This window comes from Podarcis vaucheri, assembly GCF_965113315.1.
Source record: "Podarcis vaucheri genome assembly, chromosome: 17".
Lineage (NCBI taxonomy): Eukaryota > Metazoa > Chordata > Lepidosauria > Squamata > Lacertidae > Podarcis > Podarcis vaucheri.
In genome coordinates, this window is record NC_138755.1 from 39625951 (window position 1) to 39640930 (window position 14980).

At 49.6% G+C, this 14980-nt stretch overlaps 1 protein-coding gene and 1 long non-coding RNA gene across 4 annotated transcripts in view; one reads left to right on the forward strand and one right to left on the reverse strand.

The window, feature by feature from the left end:
* The window catches only part of LOC309522710, a 77647-nt gene that overhangs the window by 29386 nt on the left and 33281 nt on the right, over positions 1–14980 (reverse strand). The gene's annotated exons all lie outside the window — the stretch shown is intronic.
* The window catches only part of ATN1 (atrophin 1), a 36490-nt gene continuing 34544 nt past the window's right edge, over positions 13035–14980 (forward strand). For 2 of the 3 annotated variants that reach the window (XM_082206044.1, XM_082206046.1), the window contains exon 1: positions 13035–13134. The gene's annotated coding sequence lies outside the window, so the exon portion shown is untranslated. Of the gene's footprint in view, positions 13135–13191; positions 13343–14980 lie in introns of those variants that run through there. The other variant, XM_082206045.1, reaches the window with a different exon arrangement.

The following is a 14980-nucleotide window of genomic DNA, read 5'->3' on the forward strand; positions in this document are numbered from 1 at the left end:
GCAGATGGGTCTACCGTCTCTATTTTAGCACAACTCCCTGTTCAAACAGGCGACTCTTCTGTCGTCATGCTTTCTGGGTTTGGAGGAGCTACCACTGCTAGGGAAGCTGATGGCTGGAAGTAATTTTATCCACTTCAAAAAAATATATAGTTGCTTATGTCACTTACACAACCATGTTTTCACACCATAGCCAACACAGAGCATTGCTTTTGTAATTGATGTGTGGGATGATGATGACGATGACGATGATGATGATAATAATTTCATTGCTTTTAGATCCCACATTTCACCTTGGAGAAAGATTTCAGTTAATCTCTACAGCAATTGTGCAAGGTAGGTTTGGCTGAGAGGCAATGACTAGCCCAAGATCACCCAGTGAGCTTCATGGCCAAGTGGGGATATAATAATTATTATTATTAAATTAATTTATACCCCACCCATCTGGTTCAGGACCCCAGCCACTCCCAGGTCCTAGTCCAACACTCTAAGCCTGTAGTTCTCAAAGGGTGTGGCTTTAGAGAACGGCAAGTGTGGTGGGAAGATTCAAGGACACTAAAAAAACCCCACATTTAAACATTTTAGCTAGTATAGTTTCAAAGTATTTTCTTGTTGGATACACAACCAGAAACAGTATCCACGCCTCTCTTCGAAAGCATTGGCCACAGTTCTCCGTGACATATTGTTGCAAACAAGGATTTTCAACTCTTGACAAATCAGTCCCCATTTGGGGCAGCTGCATATTCCTGCATTTCAGGGGGCTGGACTAGATAACCCCCAGGGTCCCTTCCCAACTCTACAATTCTCTGATTCTATGAAATATGAAAGATCTGAAAACAGAAAAGCTGCTTTGCTCTGATGAAGAGATGAGAGTTTGCATCCAATTAGACCTCATATACAGTAATTGAGGCTACCTGGCAAAAACGAGCTCATACTTCTCGTTGAGTTTGCATACATACTTAAGGTGCATATGTAAGCGACCAGTTTATCATTATATTTTGGGAGTGATTCATGTTCTTACGTAATGTAGCTGCATTGCTTTATACTTTCTGGATTTCCCATGGTGATAGCTGTGTTCTATGTTACAAAGTGAGCATCGCTCAGTTTCCTTCTGTTTTCCAATGTTTTTTCCAAATGTGGTGTGGCACAAGCAATTTTTTATTCTGAAAGTGTAGCCCAGAGGAAGAAGTTTGAGAACCACTGCTCCAATCACTACACAGAGATGTGTGCAAGCCAATGTTACGGGCAACCAATGAATACCTTCTGTGATGTCACTGGTCACAAGATACCCAACTTCCTCTCTGTCTACCTCCATCAGTTTTTAAACTTTTATTAGGCTATTACCTAAGCAGCAACTGTTCTCTTAAGCACACCCCAACACACCTCGAGGGCATGGACTTGCAAAGGGGATAAAATTCTCAGGTCCTGATATCTGTGATGCCTCTGTTCTGCCTCCACAGTCGGAGACAGTATGCCTGGGAATGTCACTTGCTGGAGAACACCAGTGGGGAGATCGATGTTGCACTCAAGTCCTGCTTGGAGGCATCCCATAGACATCTGGTTTGCCATTGTGAGAAACTAGATCAGGGGTCAGCAACCTTTTTTAGCCGTGGGTCAGTCCACCATCCCTCAGACCATGTGCTGGGCCGGACTATATTTTGGGGAAAAAGTCTGAACGAATTCCTGTGCCTCACAAATAACCCAGAGATGCATTTTAAATCAAAGCACACATTCTACTCATGTAAAAACATGCTGATTCCCGGACCGTCCATGGGCCAGATTGAGAAGGCCATTGGGCCGGATTTGGCCCCCGGGCGTTAGGTTGCCTACCCCTGAACTAGACGGACCTTTGGTCTGCTCCGACAGAGCTATTCTCGTGCTCTTATGTGGACAGGATATCATACTTGGAGCTGGATTGTGACTAATATGAACGTTGTAGTATGGGTTGTTTATCATCTGGAACAGACGTTCATACTAAGAGAGAGGCACTCCTATCAGCCAGAAAATTTTCCTGCACAGGGGCCATTGAAATGTGGGCTCCCATTAATTTCAACAGGTCTTGCAAACGAAAATTTCCTGGAGGATTGTCCCCATAAGAGATATTCATGCTTTAAAGCGCAGGAAGAGCATTTCGATTGGCCTATTGACCAGAACAAGGCAGTGGACAACGCTACAACTTTCCCCTTCCTCTTACATTCACATGTGCATCCATAACCTGCGACAAACCTCTGTGGCTGGCACAGGCCTGGAAGAGAACGGACCCTGGGCTCCAGAGCTTGGAAGAAAAATGCATCAACGGACATTTTTAAAAATCACAGCTCTGCAGTGTAATATATTCTGATGACCTGCAACCAGCCAGTGGTGAAAAGTAGGTTTAAGGCAAGTTACTGCATAAGAAGAGAGGAAAACTGCCTTGCACTGTTATTGTTTACACTGCTGTTATGTACTGAGTTGAATAGGATCCAAAATGCAGCAGTCTGATTGGTCCCAGAACAATAGGATTCAGAATGCGGCATTCTGATTGGTCCTGCTTCCCCAGGGCTTCAGGTAAGGTGCAATCCTAACCCTAACTGGTGATGCCAAGGATTGAACGTGGAAGCTTCTAATGCTCTCCACCATCGAGCTTAAGCCCTCCTTCCCCTGACCAAGATAAGGCTTAGTAGTAGAATGGGGGTACAACCATAAGCTAGAACACTTCAGTTATATTTATTGGGTCTGTGTTCCCAGAAGGCTGCCAAGGGAAGGGGCAACAGGATTATGCTTAAAAAGAGGGTGATGCCGCAGCCCAGGACTGCACAGGATCCCTGTCATCAGCCTGGGAAGAAGGCCTGCTTCTTGGTTCTCAGGATATGGGCAAACCAGTGGCGTAGCGTGGGGGGTGCAGGGGGGGCCGACCACACCGGGCGCAACATCTGGGAGTTAGGGTTAGGGGGTGCAAATCCACGGGTTAGGGGGCGCAAATCCACGGGTTAGGGGGCACAAATCCACGGGTTAGGGGGCACAAATCCACGGGTTAGGGGGCGCAAATTACTTGCCTTGCCCCGGGTGCTGACAACCCACGCTACGCCACTGGGGCAAACTGCTGTAGTTGCTCAGTGGCAAGGTAAAAGCGCTCTGCACATACTCAGATGCCCTTGTAGCTACTCAGTAACGTTGTTTAAAGGGGCCTTGGGCATTCTTTTAAAATGCAAAAATATACGATGAGAAACACGTGGGAGTTGTTGGCTGTGGAAGAACCATGACTATAGCTAAACGTGTTTTTTCTTCTTCTGGAAACCTCCTCCCCTTCCTTTTTTTTGGGGGGGGGGCAGAGCTGTAGATAAATTCCATGTGGCAATTTTAAGGCTTGTTCCAAGGCGAGAAAGGAAGAGAAGAATGAAGGGAACCTCAACTGCGCGGCCAGCCATCTTTCCAGAAGCCCAGCTCGCGCCTTGAATGTCACATTTGTTATCTTCACCCCAGTTGGAGGAGGCGGATGCTTGCTTCCTCGTTATTTTCCTCCTGCATTTCGGTCCCTTGCCCTGCCTGCCCTTTGTGGAACATGATCGCTGTGTGCTCCTCTTTCCCTGCCGGCCCCCCCCTCCCGCCTCCCCTCCGCCTTTCAATGGCTCTCGCTCTCCATTATGCCTCGCTCGCTTCCCAGGTACAGGGGCTCTGATTGGGTTGCCTCGCCTTCCCCTCCATTCTTGCAAAGGACTCGGGGCCCTCGCTTGGCCTCCGCACTAGTCCTCTCCCTTTGTGCCGTTGCCTGGTAACTGGGAAAAAGGCGGGGGGGGGAGGATGGGACAGGCTCCAGGAGGGGAAGATGGAGAGAGGCGAAGTTGGGGGGGGGGCAGAGAGAGAGAGGAGAGAGAAGGAGAAAGCAATTGAAGTGTGTGCGGTTTGTGTAATCCTCCAGGCAAGCCTCTGCATGTTGATTAGTTGCAGGCCGGCGGAAGCAAAGACCAGGCGTGGAGTCCTGACCCGCATCCAAGGGAAGAACGAGTTGCGCTCTTCAAGGCGCGCAAAGAGCGCATGCCGCGCCGCAGGCGATGGCGCAGAGGCTTCAGTAGGGGGCACTCTTTCCCCCCCCCTTGAAAAAGCAAGGCTGGGCCTGGCTCACCCCACAACCGGGGGGGGGGGGGCTTGAAGCACTGTTCTGAGCAGCGGGACCATAGTTCTCTCTCTCTCTCTCTTTTGCATACTCTCACCCACAACTAGACAGCCCAACTGGGGTGCCAACTTGAGTAAAAAAAAATTTTGGGGTGGGTATGCCGCATCTTAAGGGACGCAGGTGGCGCTGTGGGTTACACCACAGAGCCTTAGGGCTTGCTGATCAGAAGGTCGGCGGTTCGAATCCCCGCAATGATGGGGTGAGCTCCTGTTGCTCGGTCCCTGCTCCTGCCAACCTAGCAGTTCGAAAGCATGTCAAAGAAGTGCAAGTAGATAAATAGGTACCGCTCTGGTGGGAAGGTAAATGGCGTTTCCGTGCGCTGCTCTGGTTCACCAGAAGCGGCTTAGTCCTGCTGGCTACATGACCTGGAAGCTGTATGCCAGCTCCCTCAGCCAGTAAAGCAAGATGAGCACCGCAACCCCAGAGTCGGTCACGACTGGACCTAATGGTCAGGGGTCCCTTTACCTTTACCTTTGCCCCATCTTGCACAATCAATCACTAGTCCTGGTGCACACCATTTGAATGGAAGTGCCTATCAATTTTTTTGGGGGGGCAGTCCCCTCAAATATTTTGTGGGGAGCAAAAGGACCTCAGCACCTAGGAGTTGGCCCCTATGCACACACTATTTGAATGGCAATGCCTATAAACTTTTTTCGGGGGACAACCCCCTCAAATATTTTATGGGGGGTGAAGGGACCACAACCACTAGGATTTTGCTCTACGCACCCTGAGAACCTTTTGCCCCCAAACCACATGGATGCTGCGTATCAACTACTGTATTGGAGTGAGGGAGAGATTTGGCTCGGCTGCTGACACATCAGCTGACAGTTTGTGCCATGCAAGTGGCATGCATGTGCAAGTGGCGCTGAAGTCAGTGGGACTAGCGAACATGCTGAGGCATGTGCCATCTTGGGAGCAGAGCGTAGCTGAAAGGGCAGCTTAGTTTTGAGTAGTAACCATGCGTTGAAGCAGGCTGCTTGCACATGAGTTATGACTTGGGAAGTTCCCACTCAAGTCTCATCCATAAACCCATAAGGGGGTCTTAGGCAGGCAGCCACTGTTGTTATGGGCTCCTCCCCAACCCACTGGCACTACGAACACAAACGGTTTTGTTTCAGCCTCAGTTTCCCTACCTGCAATATGGGGAATGGTAGTACTGGTTTGCTGTGGATCACAACTGTGAAGTGCTTTGAGTGTTGGAAAGTGCTATATGAATATGAAGCATAAACACTGAGGAAATGTACATTGAGCATTCAAAACGGCAACTGGCAGTGCTTTCCCCCCCTAAAAAAATGTTTAGGGGTACTCTCATTTTCCTACTCATATTGAAATACTGCCCCTCAATGAGGCCAAACTTAGATACACAAAATGTTTAGGGTTATGTGTACCTCTGCGTCCCCCCAGAAAAAAAGCACTGGCAACTGGTGCTATAACAGTATTATATGGCCTCCATCTATTGGGGACGCGGGTGGTGCTGTGGGTTAAACCACAGAGCCTAGGACATGCCAATCAGAAGGTCGGTGGTTCGAATCCCCGCGACGAGGTGAGCTCCCGTTGCTCGGTCCCTGCTCCTGCCAACCTAGCAGCTCAAAAACACATCAAAGTGCAAGTAGATAAATAGGTACCACTCTGGCGGGAAGGTAAATGGCGTTTCCTTGTGCTGCTCTGGTTCGCCAGAAGCGGCTTAGTCATGCTGGCCACATGACCTGGAAGCTGTACGCCGGCTCCCTCAGCCAATAAAGCGAGATGAGCGCCGCAGCCCCAGAGTCGGCCACGACTGGACCTAATGGTCAGGGGTCCCTTTCCCTTTATGGCCTCCATCCAAAAACCGACTAACATAGAACAAGCATAGCAGAGTGGCTAAGGTTATAGTTCCAAAAGCATTTACTCGGGACTAGGAGTAAATTCCATTAAATTATGTGGTTTATTGTTTGTTGTGACGCATGATGTAAATGTGCTATAAACCGGGCAGTCCACTGTCCAAATATCCTGTTGTAAACTTACTTCAGAAGCCAGTATCTCTGTTTCATCTAAATATGGGGATGAGAATAATACTGATCTACTTTATAGGGCTGTTGTAAGATTTAATAAAAACATATGAGAAGCACTTAGAACACCAGTCTACAGGGCTACAGACATGCTAAACGTTGTTCTCAAACTCTCCTTGTAGCACACATGGCAAGTTAAGACAAAGATTTGATTTGCGATGTTTCTCATTTTTATTGCAAAGCAACTGTACAAACACAGTGTTCACAAACGTGTAATGCGAGTTCTGATCAGAAATCTCATCTCGGCCCAGAGTTTTGCAATCTGCATTTCATTACTTCACAGTTTGTTCATTTCTAAGTATTTCAGAAGCTAGAATTTCAACCACGGAGTATGTGATTAGTCATGGTCACATCAAGTGAAGCATTTTAGTGGCTTAACCACATGCTGTGAAAAGTGGTGTAGTTGGCAGAGTATTGGCCTTAGACTGAGGAGGGCAATCTCAACTTTCATTTGTAAAATGGGGATATTAATAATCTATCACCTAAGGCTGTTGTAGAAATGAAATAAATACCATAAAGCACTTTCAACATTAATGCAGCGCTCTAAACATAACAAAATGAAAATTATGAATGTAATGTATGCAAAGTACAGTATACTAAAATAATCAACCCTAAAAAAGCAGTGAGAATTCAGACATGATTTATGCCAAAATATATGAGTTGCTGTTTTTCAAAAAATGCAGGTATAATCAATATCCTCTGTTCTCTTCACACGGCTACAATTCCCAGAGTTCCTTGGGAAGAGGGACTGACTGTTAAATCATTTTGAGAGCTGTAGCTGTGTGAGAGAAATCGGCGTCTCCCAACAACTCTCAGCCCCTTAACAAACTACAATTCCCAGGATTCTTTGTGGAGAAGCCATGCCTGTTGAAATGGAATGAAACCGCTTTATGTGTATGGTGCTCATGCGGCTCCAGAGCCAGAGGACTGTGAGGAAACCACATGGACCAGCCCCACTCCCACCTGCCAGCCATTCCCCCACCTCCAGCCATGTGAAGTGCCCTTACGCGCATATGGATGTGTGTGAATAAAACACCTCCACCAGAAGGTTGCTGTGTGCATATAGAATCCTAGAGTCCAACCCCCTTGCAATGCAGGGATCTCAGCTAAAGCATCCATGATAGATGGCCGTCCAACCTCCAGGTCCACAAACCCCCAAGGGGGAGCGTTCCACTGCCAAACAGCTCCTACTGTCAGAAAGTTCTTCCCAATGTTTAGTTGGAATTTCCTTTCTTGTAACTTGAAGCCTCCTGCCACCCTAGCAGTTCGAAAGTAGATAAATAGGTACCACTCTGGCGGGAAGGTAAACGGCGTTTCCGTGTGCTGCTCTGGTTCGCCAGAAGCGGCTTAGTTCTGCTGGCCACATGACCTGGAAGCTGTATGCCAGCTCCCTCGGCCAAGAAAACGAGATGAGCGCCGCAACCCTAGAGTTGTCTGTGACTGGACCTAACGGCCAGGGGTCCCTTTACCTTTACCTTTTTAACTTGAAGCCAGAGCAGGAGAAAACAAGCTTGCTCCATCTTTCATGTGACAGCCCTTCAGATATTTGAAGATGGCTATCATATCTCTTCTTCTCATGCCTGGTAAACACATGGACAGCAGGGGCGGCAGCAGTGGGGTGGGGCTAACCTGTACAGCCCTCTCAGCACATGTGGAGTTCATGTATGGATACCCCCATAGCTATGTAGCAGCAAATGTAGAATGTAGCTACACTGCAAGAACTCCCACAAGACGCTTAACTTCAGGGGCATGGATTTGAGCCCCGTATTGGGCAAAATATTCCCGCATTGCAGCGAGTTGAGCTAGATAACCCTCGTGGTCCCTTCCAACTCTACAGTTCTATGATTCTAAGGAGCTGAAGGATGTGGCAGTCCGAGGTGGCAGAATTCTGAATTGCCGTATTTTTCTGTCTATAAGATGCTCCCCATGAATAAGATGCCCCCTATTTGGGGGGACTCCGATTTAAGAAAATGGGGAGAGAGCTATCCGTGTATAAGATGCCCCCAATTTTTGGACATTATTTTTTAGGGGGGAAACCTGGTCTTATACATATTTCCAAGTGAAGGCAGGGGGTTATGATTTTGAATGCACCACATGTTAATAATCTTCCTGCATGTATTTTCTGTTTGGATACTACTATATGCAGGGAAATTTTTATACAGGGATTATTCAAAATACGGCCCAGTCACCTTTATTTTGAAATGGCACAAGTCAGAATTCCACCATATTCACCCGCCACTCTACCTTTGAATAATGTGTGGAAGGGTGATGGGGAACCTGTGACTTGTCCAAATATTATTATTTTTATTAAATTTTCATACTGCCCTATACCCACAGTTTTCAGGGCATAAAATCACAATATAAAATGTTGTTGGACTCCAACTCCCATCAGCAGTCAAGCATGATGGGAGTTGTAGTCCAACAGCATATGGCAGGTCACTGCTTCTCCTCCCCTGGATTAGAAAATCCCATACCTTTTGGAGGGACAGATTCAGGTTTGGCCTATACAAGGAGCAGAATGAGGCAATAAGAATCCTGAGGTTAACTGTACCACTTCAGACTGAGGATGAGAAATGCCATTTATAATTCAGTGGCATGAGTTTTTTGTTTTTTGTTTAAAAAAGCCAAGCAAGCCACCTTGTGAGTAAAATAACTTGGCAAATGAGGTGAATGTTTCTAGTCTAGCCTGTTTCCCGCTGTTCTAACTTTCAGGGAGCTTTTAATGTATAAGATGAACATTTCTAGTCTAGCCTGTTTCCTGCTGTTTCAACTTTCAGGGAGCTTTTGATGTAAGGGAGAATTCGAAAAGATCTCCCATCGGCTACATTTGTAGACCTGACTTAACTATATAGCAAATGGAAGTGACATTATTTAGTCAGTCATCAGTCTGGAAGCCACCTTTAGCCAAAAGATGCAATTGGGACCCACTTCTTATTTTAAAACTGGTTGCTTTGTGCATGTGGCCGTGCTCTTGTAGCAACCAAGCTTAGATCAGCCTCCAACTCAAAATGGTTCCTGGCCCGTTAGATGCCGACTAATGGCTGTGTGTGGGTATTAAACTTAATGCTTGCTTTTAATTGTGTGTGCAAGTTGCCTAGAAACATTTTGAAATTGGGTGCCAAAGAAATCAAATAATTAATAATAATAATATTCCAAGTTTCCTTGGCCCCAGGGATTTTAAATCTTCCTTCTCTGGCTCTTATGATGACTTACAATCTTGTGACTTTCCTTCAACCAGTCCGTTTTGTTTATGTCCTATCTAGAAAAGTTGCATCTTCTTCTCCATGATTTCTTAGGGTTCCCCCCCCCCATATGTCTCCCCCCCCAAACAATAAATGTGAAATTGTTATTCATGTGTATTTTGGGGGTGGGAGTGCCTGACATTTCCCCTCCAGGAAGTGCTTTTGTTATGGGAAAACTACATTAACATGCAGTTCCTGGAGAAATGCTGTCTTTCTCCCTGCTTTCACTTTTTGTGTGACTACCAGGTAGAATATGACTGAACAAGTTTCATGGCTACCTCTTGGACCTTCCACCATGTAACATTGGTAGAGATGAGTGGTGTAACACTTCTGTATTTTGTACCATTCTAAAATTAAGCAAAATTAAACTACCTCTTCTTCTTCCTTATTTAGATCTGGGGTTGCCAGCATGTGGCCATCCACATTTTGTTGGACTACAACTCCCATTAGCCTCAGCTGGCATGTTCGTTGATCAGGGATAACGGGAGTCGTGTGTTAGGGGATGGGTAGTACCTCTGATGGAGGACACACTGTGCTCCTCCTGGTTGTTTGTTTGTCCACCTTTCATATAATCATAGAGTTGGAAGAGACCACAAGGGCCATCGAGTCCAACCCCCTGCCAAGCAGAAAACACCATCAGAGCACTCCTGACATATGGTTGTCAAGCCTCTGCTTAAAGACCTCCAAAGGAGGAGACTCCACCACACTCCTTGGCAGCAAATTCCACTGTCAAACAGCTCTTACTGTCAGGAAGTTCTTCCTAATGTTTAGGTGGAATCTTCTTTCTTGTAGTTTGGATCCATTGCTCCATGTCCGCTTCTCTGGAGCAGCAGAAAACAACCTTTCTCCCTCCTCTATGTGACATCCTTTTATATATTTGAACATGGCTATCATATCACCCCTTAACCTCCTCTTCTCCAGGCTAAACATGCCCAGCTCCCTTAGCTGTTCCTCATAAGGCATCGTTTCCAGGCCTTTGACCATTTTGGTTGCCCTCCTCTGGACACGTTCCAGTTTGTCAGTGTCCTTCTTGAACTGTGGTGCCCAGAACTGGACACAGTACTCCAGGTGAGGTCTGACCAGAGCAGAATACAGTGGCACTATTACTTCCCTTGATCTAGATGCTATACTCCTATTGATGCAGCCCAGAATTGCATTGGCTTTTTTAGCTGCCGCGTCACACTGTTGACTTTGGTCCCACCCTGCACTCAGCTCTCACCTGTGGCTCCTAGGAGCTGTCAGCATGTGATAGTGGCCACACCCTGGGAAACAGCTTCAACTGGCCAGCTAAACCAGGTGAGGATAGCTGATGGATCTCAAACCCTTGGTGAGTTAGGGACTTCTCCTGCATGCAAAGACAGGCTCTGGTGGATTTAGCGGCAAGACCAATAGTGGGTCCAGCGCTCAAGAACAGGCTTCCTCAACCTCGGCCCTCCAGATGTTTTGAGACTACAATTCCCATCATCTCTGACCACTGGTCCTGCTAGCTAGGGATCATGGGAGTTGTAGGCCCAAAACATCTGGAGGGCCGAGGTTGAGGAAGCCTGCTCAAGAAGGTGGTTTCTGCATGTGCTGCAGTGGAAAGTGAGGGGCAGATGGGGCTCGTCAACCTGGGAAGGTAGCTCATCTAGGAGAAGGGAAACTCTGATCCTAAACCTCCGTTGCCTTGCAGAATATCTTCAGGAGAAGAAAAGGCTTAACCCAGGCTTCCTCAACCTCAGCCCTCCAGATGTTTTGAGACTACAAATCCTATCATCTCTGACCACCTGTCCTGCTAGCTAGGGATGATGGGTGTTGTAGTCCCAAAACATCTGGAGGGCCGAGGTTGAGGAAGCCGGGCTTAACCCCACACAAATCCAGAGCGGAGTCCCTAAGAGTGCAACTGGGTAAATATTTGAAGGAAAGTGCAATTCCTCCCCACCAAAGTCCCTGTTGTCCCAAGTAACATCTGAAGAAGGGATGATGGTGCTCCCTCTACCAAGGTCTTGCTGGTTGCAGCCCTTTTCCTTCAGACTCCATTTGGTTGCATGGAAAAGGGGCCACACTCCTGAAAGCTCTTTGAGAAAGAAGTGATTCAATTTCATTTTCACCCAGGGCAGCAAAACAGTAAGCTCCCATAGCTGGCAGCCTTGAATGTCCAAAAGCCTTTGACAAGTTAAACGACAAGAACTGCCAAACCTTAGGGCGGGGATCATTAGAGGCATTAGTGGCGCGTCTGAATGCACCCTTGAATTGGCTCCGTTTATTACACCTCCCGCTGCCTGCCCACCTCCTCCGTGGTGCCAGCCATCACCGCTTCTACAGAGGCTCCTTCCCTCGTCCTTGCCTTTTTCCAGAGCACAGTGTTTGCTCGGAATCCAGTTCCTACGGGATCCGATCCGTCTCTTCCTTCCTTTCCCCCGCTCCTAGATTCTGTTGCTCCTGAGTCTTGCCTTGCCAAAAAAAGCTCCAGGCATCTCCCATTCCTTTGTACTGGGGATTGAGAGGGGAGGAGAAATGGCAGGAAAGCTGGGAAGAGAAAGGAGGAGGGGGGAGCGTTGGGGGCAGGGGGCTTGGGAAGGAGGGGGAGGCAGCCAGCCAGGAGGACCTCAGCTCCAACCACAGCCATTTCGGAGCGTCTGTAGCCGGAGACAGATTAATATTCTTCCCCATTTTGTCGTTCTCTTCCGAGCTCCCTTCTCGTTCTCGTTTGAAGGGGTCTCCCTTGAAACCACCACTGCCCCCCCCCATCCTCCCAGATTTGCACGTATGCTCTGGAAGGAAGAGAGAGGTGACATAGCCCTCCGTGAAAAGCGGAAAGGTGCCGCTCGCCAGCTTTACGCAGCCCCGATCCTATAGACATCTTGCAGAGCCTTGGCAGCAAACGCTCTGCAGCCCAGTGGGATTTCCTCCCCAATGAAACTTTCACGCAGCTGGGTACCCTCAATGCGACACCCCCGCACACACTCCGGCACAATATGCAGCGCCAAAACATGTGGGTCCATTGGAACCAGTTCATAGGGGCCGAGGTACCTTCACCCAACCCAAATAAAATACTGAAGGGGGCTGCACCCCCCCCCCACAAAGTTGATGGCTATTGCCATCCAAATCGTGTGCGCGCGCGCCGTGTCATGTGATCGATTATGTGGGGCGGGACTTACCTGGGCCCCCCAATATTTTATTCAAGTTGGCACCCCTGTGTGGGTCAATACTGCGCGCAATGGGGGGGGGGCGAAGGCCCGAGAGAAGGCCTCGTATCCTTGGGCACCCCATCACCCCGTCCCCCCGCACCCGTCCGCCTCCATTTCTCTCCCGCGACCTCGCCTTTGCTCACACCAACCCCTTCCCCCTCCAGCCCCACCGCCTCGCCTTTTAAAAAGCGTTATATAACATGTCCCGACTCCTGCGCCCTCGCCATCGTTTTGCTTTAAGGCGCAAACAGTTCTTTCCCCCCTGCTGGCGAGCGGCGGGTGCAATCGATGCGCTCTTGCGCGGAGAGGGAGAGGGGGTTGCTGGAAAGAGAGGGGTGGGGGGAGAGGGAGGGAGGGGAGGGGGCTGCTTGCGCGTACTGGGCTCTTCGGAAATGGGAGGTGGCCAAGGCGGCAGGCGGCGGGCGGGCGCTGCGATGGGCGAGCGCGCAGGCACGGGCGGCGGCGCCTGAACCCGGAGGCGGGGGGGGGGGGCGCCGCCGACAGACGCCACTCGGAGGCTGGAGGTACGGCGGGGGAGGGGGGGGTTGCGATCCTGTTTTCCCGCTCCCCCATCTTTGAAGTCCCGGGGAGAAAAAGGAAGAGGAGGAGGAGGGAGGGAGGGGAAGACGGAGTTGTGCAGCTGCCGCCGCTGCTACAGCTGGCTCTCCGAGCCTCTCCTGCGCCTCCTTCTCCTTCCTTCCCCCCTTCATTCGACCTCGCTGCCGGAGCCCGGTAAGTGCGAGGAGCCCGGGATCCCCATCTCTCTCGCCTGCTCGGCATCCATTCGACACCGATCGTGCGTTCTGGGGCGAGGGAGGTGGGACGGCGGGCGGGCGCCTGGCCATCTCTTCTCATTCTCTCCCTGTAGAGGAGGATGGTTGCGGGGAGGAGGGCGCGAAGTAGGGAAGGGGGTTGTCAGAAAGCAGGAGGGATGGGGCGACAGGAGCCCCGCGCGCAGGAGAGAAGGTACCCCCCACCCACCCACCCACCCGAGCCCGGGAGGTCGTGGTTTAAAAGGCACCCGAGCGCGAGCGATCGGGCGCGCGCGCACACCAACACACACCACTGCCCAGGCTCTTGGCGACTCCCGTCCCCATAAGAGCGCTGGCTCTGCGGAAGAGATCTTTTAGGAAGCCCCTAAGAAACGCCTCCCCGAAGCAGAGGTGGCCAACTCCACGGTGGAGCCCCGTGGAACAAGTCCACTCCCTGCGCCGGATCCGTGGGGCCTGACAGTAGAAGACGCCTAGAACCCCGGGCAGAGTAACCCCTCGCTGCTGCAGAACCTCAAAGAGAACCCCAAAGAGAACATCCATCCCCCCCCAGCTTCATTCTACCCCTTCACCCAAGCTGCATTCTTCCATAGGAGACCCCCTCATAATCTAGAAGCCCCACTAGACCTCATAGAACCGATTCCTGCAGCCCGGCCAGAGAGCCAGGAGCCTGACATTCCAGTGTGTCCTTCTGGAGAGTTATAGTCTAGTAGCGCTACTCCTGGGTGGGGGTGGGGGGTGACAAGGAGGGTGCCTCTGACGAAGGGCAAGGTCTGATCCTTCACACCCTCCACAGAGTAGATGGGTCTTGTAAAAACCTTTTGCTTATTTGTGCAAATGAATGGAGACTGGAATGCACAGGCGAGGCCACAGCACCTCCCAAGCCATGGTCTTTTCCGTGGAAGGTGTCTTCTTTTCAGTCTTTTAAGTGACAGCAGGAGGACTTCTCAATCTCTCCTCTTGGAGGAAGGTTTCACGTTTCGTAGAACAGGCACCCTGAAAGGCCGCAATCCAGTAGAACATTGAGATGTTGCTTCTCTCCAGAGCCACCCCCCAGTACGTCATGCACATAGCGAGAAAGCCCAGTGATTGGAGGCGCCTTCTCAACTCTGTACTTAACAGTTCTGAGGCGCTATAGTGCTTCACGGACAACACTCCAGCAAAGTAGGCCGCTTTTCTTGCTTTACAAATTGGAGGCGGGAGGTGAAGGATGAGGTGGTAGTGTCTTGCCTAAGGCTGCCTAGTGAATTCCAAGATGAGGCAAAATTTGAACATTAGGCTTCCTGGCTCAGTACCTGGAGAGAGGGAGAGAGAGAACGCTAGCTTACATCAGTAGGCAAGATGGAAGCTACTGCTCTAGGTGTTTCTTCTCCAGTTGTCCTACAGACACATCCACAAGACTGCAAGGAAGAGACCTCCCACTTTTCTTAGTCCGTATAGTCCAGAAAACAGTCAAGGTTGCAATCCATTGAAATTAATGAGTCTGAGTTAGTCATGTCCAATAATTTCTATGGGACTACTCTGGGAGTAGGATACACTGAATACGGCCATCAGTCTTTTTCTCTCAACCCCCCCCCCCCCACTTGCATTCCCCTGAGCT